A 12,414-nucleotide genomic window follows, 5' to 3' on the forward strand; every position below is an offset into this window, starting at 1 on the left:
TATTTTATCCCTTGTAAGTTGGGAGGATTTGAGGAAAACTTGAGATAGTTCGAAGGTTAAAAATGAGACGCGGATAGACTAAGGGGATAAGAAAGTAAGAAATTAAGAAAATTGGATGAAGGAAGTGACCTTCAAGAAGGTGAAGTGTAAGACCGGTGGCATGATACCCATAAAGGGAGACGCCAGATATGAAAGATATCCCAACATTGAGGTGACTGTTGAGATAAACAACAAAAGTAAATAAGGAATTATTAAGAAGAAGTTCACGTTGAACACGACCAATATCTTCCAGAACATCCATGTTATCGTTACCAGATTAGGCAAGAAAAGCGGATAACCGTTGTTATCTTTTGGAGGCCATTTTGATTAACCTCATTTTGTATACAGATGTTATTGTGAAATTAGGCATTTACTATCGAGGTGGGAATGATTGAATAAGATACCCATATCAGGGATATATGACTTTATTTATCCATGGAAGGATGCTTGTACCTTTTTAAAGGTGGAATTAAGGATAGAACATCGGTAACTTAAAACGAATCCTAGGGGAATGCATAAAGGTTGGCATTTCACCCTTGATAGGGATAGTATGAGTTTTGACAGTATGAATTGGAAAGCATTAAGGTAATAATAACCTTTAAGGATCAGTGGAGAAATTTTTCAGAGGTATATAGACAATGGTTCTAGTAATAGTGAATGGTATTTTGATATGCCCTGTATCTAGGGAATACAGGAGGAACGATTGAAGGATAACCTTAGAGGTTTTACAAGGAGAAAGGTAATATTCAAAATTCTCAAGAATAAAAATGTTGATAAAGGAAATATGACGTAATTATAATGTTGCCAAGTGGGGCACGTGTTAAACCACGAGAAAGTATGGATCGAACCAGTAATGGTCGAAATTGTTCAGGGCAATTAGGACTTAAGATAAAAGATGTTCTAATTATGATTGAGAGTCAGTCGTGACAGTGATTAACCTCTAACGACTGAGGCAATAACTTATGGAAAAATGGTGATATTTTTTTTTTACTCATCAGATTTTAAGGAATACATCTTCACAAAAGCAGTGATTGAAATAAGGTAGAAAATTTATTTGGAGGTGGTTAAAATGACATTGACTATAAGGAAATTTTAATATCAGGAAAGGCCAAAGAGGTGGCCGACACTTTAAAGGTAAGAGGATAATTATAGGCGCTTGTGCCAGAGGAATACAGTGATGATGGTTAAAACTGTGAAGGTTGTATTATGGTTTGGAAGATTGACATTCCTTCTGATGACTGTGCAATACCCAACCGTAATAGTAGTTGGTAAAAGTTTAATTCGTGTAATCGCCATGAACGGGCTATCTATCTTAGGAGGTCCTATCTTGGGATAAGCCAGGACCATGTTTCCAAAAGGACTAGACGAACCTTTGAGTTAAGTCTTCTATTTAAGGCATATGATTAAGAATGGTATTAACCTGCTATCGTTGCTTTGATTGAAACTCTTCTGCAATTTTATCTGCTTCACGTCATGAATGTACGTCAGGATCAGGAGTGTTCTTCATGAATCAAGAACGGTGATCATGTTACCTCCTTAGAAGAATTCGATATGATATGAATGGACTCCGTATGGTTAGCTATTAAAACTTCATGGAAAACGAATGACTACAGTAGGTCAACGGTGGGCCATAGTAATGTAGGAATGATTCTGCGAGTAGTGAGATGATTACAACCGTGAGAGTTGTATTAGAATGGGTGTTGAGATTGAGTACCACTAATCGGGTCGTGGTAGTGTATAAGTTATCATTGATAGACTAATTAAGTAGAGTATCTACCTAGTGAATAATTATTCTTTCTTATCAATAAGAGAGTCGTATTATTATACGAGGAAGGTTGCGGTGCGAGCATAGAATTCTAGTAACGATGATGTATAGAATGAGATCCCAGATTCGATTTTCGATGTCGAGGGAGTTTCAAAGGTGATTGTGTATAAGCTCGATGAAGAGCATGGGTCCATAGAATGATGGACGGAATAGAAATATTTAGGCATGGGAAATACGATGCTATAATACTTGATGTTGATATAAATACTCATATGATTCGTTCTCCTATGACAAACCTCTATAGTTCAGAGGTAGGTTCCAAGCCGGATATTTTGTGGCAGTATATTTTTTTCATATATACAATTCTCTTCAGTTCGTTCTTTTCTCTTCTTTTCATTTCATGTAAGCTGAGAAGAACAACCCTTCCAAAAGGGGAGGTATTGCCGAATGACTATCTATCTGTGTGATAGAAGCCGAGTAGGATACCAGCTATTGTTTAATTGCTTGTCAAGTACTAAAGGCTGGCCACCTTCTGTACTAACTATGCAATATAACAAGTGTTCATGATCATAGTGATCTCTCAACAAATTCCTTTACTTCTATTTGATTGATCAAATTTTGGAAAATAGAAACAACTGAAAAGGAGTAATAAAGTGGTGGTAGTATGCGGAATGGGAACACATTCGTGATACTAAGGTTGACGTGGTTATTAAAAGGTTATAGAACGCTAACGAGCAAAAGTATAACCAGTATAATATTAGGAACGGAAGGTAGTAGCGATTACGAACTGGAAAAGAATGGGTATTGAGAAGCAGAAGCTGTAATGATAAAAGCTATAATGAGAGTCTGTGCAATAGACTTGAAAGAAATTGGAATGATCACTTAACACGGATTGAGTTTTCTTACGACAATAGATCATATGTCAGTATTGAGATATCGCCTTATGAGATCCTTGAGGGAAGACAATATCGATCTCCCTTATGTTAGGATGAAGTTGTAGAGCGCAAGATGCTCGGACCAGCAGTGGTCTAAAGGACCAAGGATATGATAGATCTAATCAGAGGACGGCTGGTAGTAGCCCCAGATGGACATGATAAGTATGTTGATTTGACACGAAAGGATAAAGAGTATGAAATAGGGGACCTAGTAATGTTATAGGTATCCCTTGGAAAGGATTGATGAGGTTCGGAAAGAAAGGAAAGCTAAGTCTACAATTTGTTGGACCCTTGGATATATTAAGACGTTTGGGAAGTTAGCATATAAGCTAGCCCTAACCCCGAACATGTAGCAAGTTCATAACGTGTTCCACGTATCAATGTTAAGAAAGTGTAATTCGGATGCCAGTCAAATAGGGGCATATGAGCGCATAGATATGCAACCCGACGTAACCTATATGGAGCAACCAGGAAGGGTTATAGAGTGAAAAGGAACAAGTGCTTAGGAGAAGGATTATCAAACTAGGCAGAGTTTGGTGGTAGAACCACAATGTGGAAAATTGACTCGAGAGTTAGAAAGTGTAATGCTAAGAAAGTATCCCCATTTGTTTTCTATCTGATTCCGGGACGGAATCCTTTTAAGGAGGGGAGACTGTAATAACCCCAATTTTTGAGAAATTTTGAAACCCTTATGAATAGTGTTTTTGCTGAACGAGAAAACTTTTCATGCCACGCTATGTAGGGGTTCTGTTATTGATCTTATGGGATATTATTAGTACTCTATGTGGTATATAAGTGTATGTAAAGATCGTCAGAATCCAATTCCGAACACTTTGATTTTTCCCGGAAATCCACAAAATACGGAGAGAATTGAGTATAAGGTAACAGGATAAAAAGGATTGAAATTAAAGGATTATAAGAGAGGATCATAAAAGGAATATAATATATTGAGAAAGGTTAAGGGAACCTAAGTAATAAGATCCCGGGTATGATCCCTCAAACGATAAACGAGAACGAAAGATAAGCGAACCGTAAAACAAATAAGTGACCAAGAGACAAGCTTGTACAAGAAGCCAGGGATTGTGACATCATCAAACCACAAGGTGTGGACAAGTGGGAGCATAATGACATGTGCAAGGTGACACAAGCATGACATAGAAGGGAAGGAAGTGTGGTTGAATTATAACCACACAAAATCAAGGTTAATTAAGTCATTAACCAAAAACAACACAAAAATCAACCAACCAAGCAAATCATTTCATTTTCATCAAACAAAACACAAAAATATCTTCTTCCCAAGCTAGCTCTCGGCCCATTTCTTAAAATTTGAAGATCCAAGCTCCACCACTTATTATTTAGCAAGGTAATTATCCTAGCTTCTCCTAGTTAAGTTACATACTTCCTATAAGTTTAAGCTTCTAATTCCAAGCCAATCTTTTTCTATAAATCAAGGAAGAAGATGGTGAATAGTAACCTTCAAGAAATAACTTTAGTTTTCTTGAATTTTTATGAAAGATTAAGGTTATACAAGCAAGGATCAAGGTTCTTTTAGGCATTCAAAGCTCTTGGGTTGTGTTAGGAAGCTTCAAGGAGGTATAAACAACTTTCACCTTTAACTTATAGTTTGAACTTTGAGTTTTGATGAGTTTATGGATGGATTAATGTATATATAGAAATATCCATGTATGTATAGCAAGATCCATGTATGATAGATGGTTTGGTTGGATTTGTGGTGATTTTGGATATGAATCTTGGTTAATGGTTAATGAATCTTAAGTTATGGTTAGTAGATCATGTTTGTGGTTGAATAAGTTGGAAAACCTTGAGATTATGGACTGACTTTGCCTTGATATAAGTTGTGTTTGAGGTATTGATGATGGTTGGGTGGTTTGTAGTGAATTGGTAAAGAATTGGAGTGGTATAAATATTGGTAATCGCGTAAACATAGCCGTCGTAACGTCCGATTTTCTTTAGACTGTTTTGTGCATAACATTAGGACCCGAGAACCCCCTGCTAGATTATGACCACTGCCATGTTTAGATAGCTCATGTTACGAGCTTCGTTTTGATATGTAGTTCGTTCGATTCCGATTTACGGTTTAGGAGAAACGACCGTTTCAAGTAACGGCGTTTCGCGAAGAAACATTTCCCCTCGCCTTACTTTGAAATATAGGTTAAAGACCAAAAAGGACTAATTGAAGTATGAAACATTTATGGTAAGTGTGTTAGGCAGTTGGTAAGACACTCGCGAAGGAATCGCCTTAAAACTCGTAAAGGTTAAATTATTAAAAATGGTGGAGCCGAGGGTACCCGAGTGACTTAAGCGAATCAGTGAGCGCAAAACGAGCGTTAGAGTCTAAGTTAGTTAAAGTATAGATTTACAAGTGACTTTGGTTTAATTCCAACTTACTTGTTGCTTATAGGTTACCAGATTCGTCCCGAGCCATTCGTAACCCCCAGTCGCTCAGGCAAGTTTTCTACCCGTTATACTGTTGTTGTGATGTAAATATATGTATATGCATTATCTTGTGATATTGCATAATTGTTATTAGCAAATTTTGCAATATATTGGAGTATGCTAATATGGTATATATGCATGCCTGTTTCATATTCTTGAAATATATATCTGTTGGTTCATTTGATAATACCTATGCTAGAGGATAGTTGTATCTTGCATATACCCTTAGTATAGGGACCCAAAGGTGAAAATATTTTCTAAAACCGGGAGTCGAGGATCCCGAGTAGATTTTATATGGATATGGATATATATATATATATATATATTTATATATATATATGGTTATAGTTTTCCAAACTATTAATCGAATAAGGTTTATTCGATAACTTTAAACTTCATTTTATTATTGAATATTATTTCGAATATTATTCGAGGGCTTATGACTCTTTTATTTATTTATCTGAATATTATTTGAATATTCATTCGAAGGCTTATGACTCTTTTATATTATTTATGAATATTATTTGAATATTCATTCGAGGACTTATGACTCCTTTTATATTATTTATTGAATATTATTGAATATTCATTCGAGGACTTATGACTCCTTTTATATTATTTATTGAATATTAGTTGAATATTCATTTGAGGATCTATGACTCCGATTATTTGCTGAGATATATTCTTTATTTTATTAAAGAATAAGGTGTAAATAATCAAACTTATTTTCGATTATTCAAATAAAGATAATACTTTCACATAAGTATATCTTTGGTTATTTAATACTCGTTTCAAGTATAAATTTTAATACTTCTACTTCAATTATTTTTATAAAGATTATTCTTTATGGGAATATTAATTAAAATAATAATATTCAGTCATTTTCTAAAAATATTCTGGGGACTGATTTACTTCATTAAATCAGCCTTACTCCAAACACTCTTTAAAGTGTTTTCGAGTCTTCAAAATGATTTTTAAAAGTCAGAGCGGATCCCAAAACTCATTTTTATATTTAAGAACTTCCTTTTTAAAGGGGATTTAAATACTCGCTCAAAACCTGGGGAATCCGGCTCTGTGGTGTATTTTATATTCGCAACAAGGTTGCAGATTTGGTAAATGAATTGATTACTTGCCCAACGTTCGGGAAGTAAGCCCCTCTCATTGAGTCGGCATAAGCGACAGGCCGGGGTACGGTCTATTATTGTGTAAGTGGCTCAGTGGGAGTCCATCAAATGCATAAGTGGCTGAGTGGCAGTCCAGCATAGGTCTTAATTATGACCAGGGTGATGACCAGTGGGGAATTCGTCCATCTACTAGTAGAAAAGGTTACTTATTGGTATCTTTGCCTGATCAGCGAGATATCGGGTTTATGCCAAAATTCTTTTCCTTTCCAAAATTCATTGGATGTTTCAAACTCTGTTCATACTTTACATAACAGAGGTTCCAGGAAATGTTTAAGAGATATATATGTGGATATATATATATCGGGACTAAATAAAGTATCTCGTAACTTTATTTCATTCAATAATATTTCAAAGATTGAATCTATTCAAATCTTGTCTTGTAGTCTCATCTATGTGATGAACTTTTGAAACTGATTATAACTTGAACGGTGGTAGTTCAAGTAGTATTGGGAAAGATATAAGTATATTGGGGTATTTGGTAACCTCATCTTTTAAACTTATATCTAATTAATAATTGTCTTATGAATGACAAAGATTTTCAGAAAAACGTTGAGACAAGGTTAGATATATGAGATCACCTTGCAACGATATTTTTTTATATATACAGTTATACACTGGGACTTTGTGTATATTATGCATGGAAGAGGACTTCCAATATTTTGAAAAGTATATATGTATATATACTGAATATTTTGCGACTTCATCGCATTAAGATATCAAACTTGGTTCATTTCTTTTGACCAAGACTTTCATGAGTATTATGAGTAGGCTCATATATTGTAAATCATTATACATATTATTTTGGTGGGCTTGCTGCTCACCCTTGCTTTATTTCTTCATCACACAACAACAGTTAGGAAAGATGGCCAGACCCCAGCAGACCCAGCGCAAGCGCGTGGGAAGCGTCCCGCGTCTTCCCGTTGATGTTGTAGCTGCTATAGCTGCAGAGGTAGATCTATTGTAGATCAGACCATCTACTTTTGAGAATCAATTATGTATAATTATAACTTGTGGCAGATAATGGCAATTAACTGTAAATTTATCAAGTAATCATTTTGGGTTGTAATAACTTTTAAATTGTGGATTCAAAGACTTGTACTTATTTAAATTTCATCTCTGAGACTATAACGGGTTGTGGTGTGTGTTAGTGTGGGGTCACAGCATAAGGTTATTTATTATTAATTAAGTGAAGTGATATTGTGGAAAGAAAGACCGTGACGACCCGGATCCCCGACCCCGGATCTGGGGGTGTTACAGTAGGTGGATTGCGCTGCGTGATAGTATCGCTAATAGTATTCATAACAGAGCATAAATGTTGTAATATCTCGATCTTTTTATTTGAGCATTGTAATAAATAAATAAATAAATAAATTTCATTCTAATAAAATTATATATTTCTATGCTCAAAAAATTATTACTAAATTTTTTAAAAAAATTTAACTTATAAGTTATTTTACCAAACACTCCACTTTACTTATAAATGAAACATCCAAACACTCAAATTAACTTATTTGTTAAAAACCACTTATTACATATATGTCATTTATCACACTTAAGTCATAAGTTACTTATTTTAAGATTTCCCAAACGGGCCCTAAGTAATGATCAACAGTTAAGTACTGATTTGTCCTGTTAAGTAAGATCTGAAATCTAAACATAAATTATATTAGCCATGACATTATCAAATATATCTAACAATCTCCCCCAACTTGTAAATTAGCATAATATACAAGTTTAACAGATATTTGATGATGTCAAAAACATTAAGTACAAATGCATGAGAATTAGACTAGATAACTACAACTTACAGTCCTTAAAGCTTTACCAATATTCAACTTCTGATAACAACTTCAGTCTGTACAAATATCAGAATTTAAGCAGTTGTAGATCTTCGACTTGGCTTCATCATCTGATCTCTCTGATGTCAGGAGTTGTTCTGAGATAGTTCTTCAACAAACATTTCTCAGCATATCTGAGTTCATCAATCGTTCTCCTTTTGGCATCTTTAAGCTCTGCAGTATCTTCTCCAGTTTGAAAGATTGCAGCTCTGAGATCATTGATCTTTGCTTTTCTCAACTCCTGATCTAGTCTTATGACATAGGCTTTGTCAGACTCCAGTTTGAATTCAAGTCCCTTAATACCAAGATATGTTCTGATCTGTGCAGTATTAGGTTTCATATCAACAATATCACCATTGTGATCTCTGTACTTTGGAACATATATGCTGTCAGACTTAACAGAATAAAGCCTTTTCTGTCTCTGAATCTGTTCTTTTAAATAGTTTGCAGCAGTTCCTGTTATTCTGTCATTCACTTGAAGTAAGAAAAGTACATGCTCCAATTCTTCAAAATACTTCAATGGAATGGCATTTTGTCTTATATGATAAACCCTACCATCTGTCATGAAATACAACATGATGTATTCTTTCAAGTAGGTATGGTAAACCATTTGTACAGATTCCAGTTGATTCAATCTCTCAGGAGTTGCTCCAATACCTGGTTCACTCAAGGAAGTTGGATCATTGGTAGTGTTATGTATTCTCCTTTCATCAGCACTTCCCAATCCAGTTTTATCTCTTGCTTCCTTTCCAGTAACTACTCTTACTTCAAAACCACTTACAGTAGTCTTCAAAGGTTGAGTCTGTTTTGCTTTAGTGAATCCTGGTAGGAGTGTTTTTGGTCTATCTTCTGATATCAAGTTAACTTGAGCTATGTCAGAGGTTACTTGCTTCTTTTGAATATCAGAACTTACAATTTCTTGACTCTGAACAACTTGAGCCATGTTAGAGGTTATTTTAAGAATTTTTCTTGAAGTCAGAGCAAGATCATCCTTTTCATCAGTAATTTCTTCATCATCAGGAGGCACATAAACCTTGATAGGTTCACCAACTTTTTCTTTACCCTTGGATCTTGGATCTATCTGCGGTTGTGATCTAGCCAATGTTGCTTCAGTAAGTGTCCTTTCTTTGATCATAATGCCTTTGAGTTTTGGAAGTGGCTTTTTACCAGAAGCTTCAGATTTAGATGTGACTTTCTCTGATTTAAGCCTGGCTTCTTCTTTCATTAAACTCTCCAAGTCCATTCCTGGATTTTCCTAAAGAAATAACTGTCTTGATATTTCCTCATCAAGATCTAAAAGTTCATCAGAACTTATCCTTTTACCAGTAGCAGAACTTATTTTATTCCCGGTATCAGAACTTGTCCTGTGACTAGCTTGTCTTGATGTGAATCCTCTACCTTGACTATGACCTCTACCCATTCCAGAGTTTCCTTGATCATCTTTTTCATTATCCTTTCTAGTCAGTGTCTTGTCAGTCTTGCATTTGGACTTAATTACTTTATCCCCCTTTTTGGCATCAGCAGGCAGTAGTAGAGAGATAAGTAATTCCACTGAGGATTGGATTTCAGTTAGTTGTGATTGCTGAAAAGCTTGATTTTTCAGAATTTCATCAATCTGAGCTTGTTGATGATCTTGAGTCTTCTCAATATTAGCAATCCTGTCAATGGTAGGTTGGAAGAACTTTTTCTTATCAATTTTCCAAACTTGTTCCTGTTTGATAAAGTTCTCTTGAATCTTGTGTAGCTCTGCATGAGTAGTTGAATGAAGACCTTGTAGATGTTTAGTACTCAATGCAGTGACTCTAAGCTGTGTTTTGAAATCATCAGTATTTAACATTGCATCAGCTTTAGTCAAGTGCTCAGCAAGATGCTTTTCAGTTGGAACACAGGAAACTGAGTTCCATTCCTTAGTCCACTCCTGACCTGCAGGAGTTTCACTTCAAGGTACTGGTGCTTCTCCGGTAACAAACTTCTTAACCAGTTCAGACTTTAGAATAGTCTGTTGAGGAGCATGTCCCGAAGGACCTGCTGTATCAGCATCTGCAGTTGGAGCAGCATCACCAGTATCTCCAGCATTTGCAGCATCAAAACTTAAAGAATCAGTATCTTCTGATAAGACAACAGTGTGAGTAGCAATAGAGGCTTCAGCATCCTCTAATTGCTGATCTTGATCTAAGTTCTGATCAATAGCCAAATCCCGATGCTCACCTAAAGTCTGATCATCAGCATCATGATTCAGAGAAGATGTTGTTGATAACTCTGGAGTTTGAACAGCATCAGGAACAGGTGTTATAGAAGGATTAGTTGCTGGTGGAGCTTGTAAGAAAAGTATGTCAGGCACAACCAGATTCTGAATATCAATTTCAGCACTTAGGCCTGGATCAACAGGAGATACAGACTTTTGAACAGGAGACACAGATGGTGTGTTGGCCTTTTCAGTAGTAGCTTCCTTAGATGGAGTTGATGGAGAAGAAGTGACTGGAGCAAATTCCTTGTCTTGTGAGATCAGAGATTCCTGATCCCCTTCCTTAGCTGCTTCCTCTTCATCATCTGAAACTGGCCTTTTTGCCCTCTGTTTCTGGTATCTCTTAGTTGATTTGGATTCCTTGGGAGTTTCAGGAACTGTCATTCTTCTAAGCCTTTTGAGAAGCCTAGATCCCCCAATTCCAGAATCCTTCTGAGAAGTCTTTTTTTCAGCTTCACTTACAACAGGTTCTGAAGAAGGAACCTGTTCCTCAGTATCAGATTCATCTCTCAAGGTAATCCTCCTTCACTTTTGAGGTGTTTGAGGAACAATTTTTGTCCTCTTTGGCTTGAGGAAGAAGGCTTCACAGTAGGTGCTGAGGCTGAGGGTTGTTCAGTCTGTGAAGTGGAGAGATAGGATTTGAGATATGTCCTGAGGGTAGGTTGAGTAGAATGAGTGGTAGGTGCTGAGGATGATGGTTTTTGGGTGTTTGTGGTTGGTTGGACATCAGAGTAAACAGATCTATAAGTATGAGGATCAGCATTTACTAAGATCTGTTTTACAGACTGAGGAATCTGTAATGGTCTAACCACTGATTTCTTAGTATCAGCATTTACCAGGTCATTAAAGTATCGTTTTGCAACTCTAAAAGGTGGGGTTGAGGAACTGATTAATTGAGGTTCATCAGTACAAAAAGTACATATAAGTTGACAGAATCTAGCAAAATAGACAACATTCCTATCCTCTGTCATCCTATCCCCAATAAAACCAATTATTCCAGTTGCAAAATCAAAATAAGTTTGATGGATAATAGCATACCCTATGTGCTGACTCAGAATTGGGATAGCATCAAAATTCGAATATTTGTTCCCAAAAGCTTTGGTGATGTAGTCAAAGAAGAAGCTCCATTTTCTTCTTATATGAGCCCGTTTCAACTGCCCAAGTTTTGCCAAACTCCTTTCATACCCCAAATTTGCCACTAACTCCTGAAGAGCTGATTCTTCTGGAATTGAAAAGGTACAATCTTCTGGGAGATGTAGAGCTTTGCGTATTGTACCAGGAGTGATTGCATAAGATGAATCACCCACTTCGAAAACAATACTGGGAGTGCCATGTTTACCACCATCATCAAAATGCCCAGTCCGCCAAAACGTCAGAACTTGTTGGCTCGAAAAGACTAAAGGCTGGGTCAGTGCATACCCAATCTCACTGTGTGCAAGAAGATCTTGCACAAAATACAATTCAGATGGAGCTTCAGCATGATCAAGAATTGCAGCATAGTTGTTTGAAACAAACTTAGCTCCATCAATGATTAAATCCTTAGGTGCCATGTGAAAAATTGAGATTTAAAAGTGCCTGTTAGGTGTTTGATAAAATGTCTGTATGAAAAACCAATGTGAGAGAAAGAGAGAGTAAAAGCAAGTAGAGAGAAAAAGTATGAAGGAAATAAAAGATTAAAGAAATCCTTTCTCTGTCGTACTTATACTCCAAAAAAAATGTTACCGTTGGACACCTGTCAGACATGCAGTAATAACGGATAGTTACTAAGCGCGAGAAAACATGAATCATTACTTGCCCACTTGCCTGTTTTCAAGGAAAAACTGTTCCATTTACCCAGATATTCCATTAATCAAGGTGAAACAGTTTTAATTCAAAATTGAAACCGTTCCCACTGATTTAATTATTTTTTACTGCATCATTAATATTCTGAAAAGAAATCAAGTTAAAATGA

The sequence above is a fragment of the Apium graveolens genome, chromosome 9 (assembly GCF_009905375.1).
Source record: "Apium graveolens cultivar Ventura chromosome 9, ASM990537v1, whole genome shotgun sequence".
Lineage (NCBI taxonomy): Eukaryota > Viridiplantae > Streptophyta > Magnoliopsida > Apiales > Apiaceae > Apium > Apium graveolens.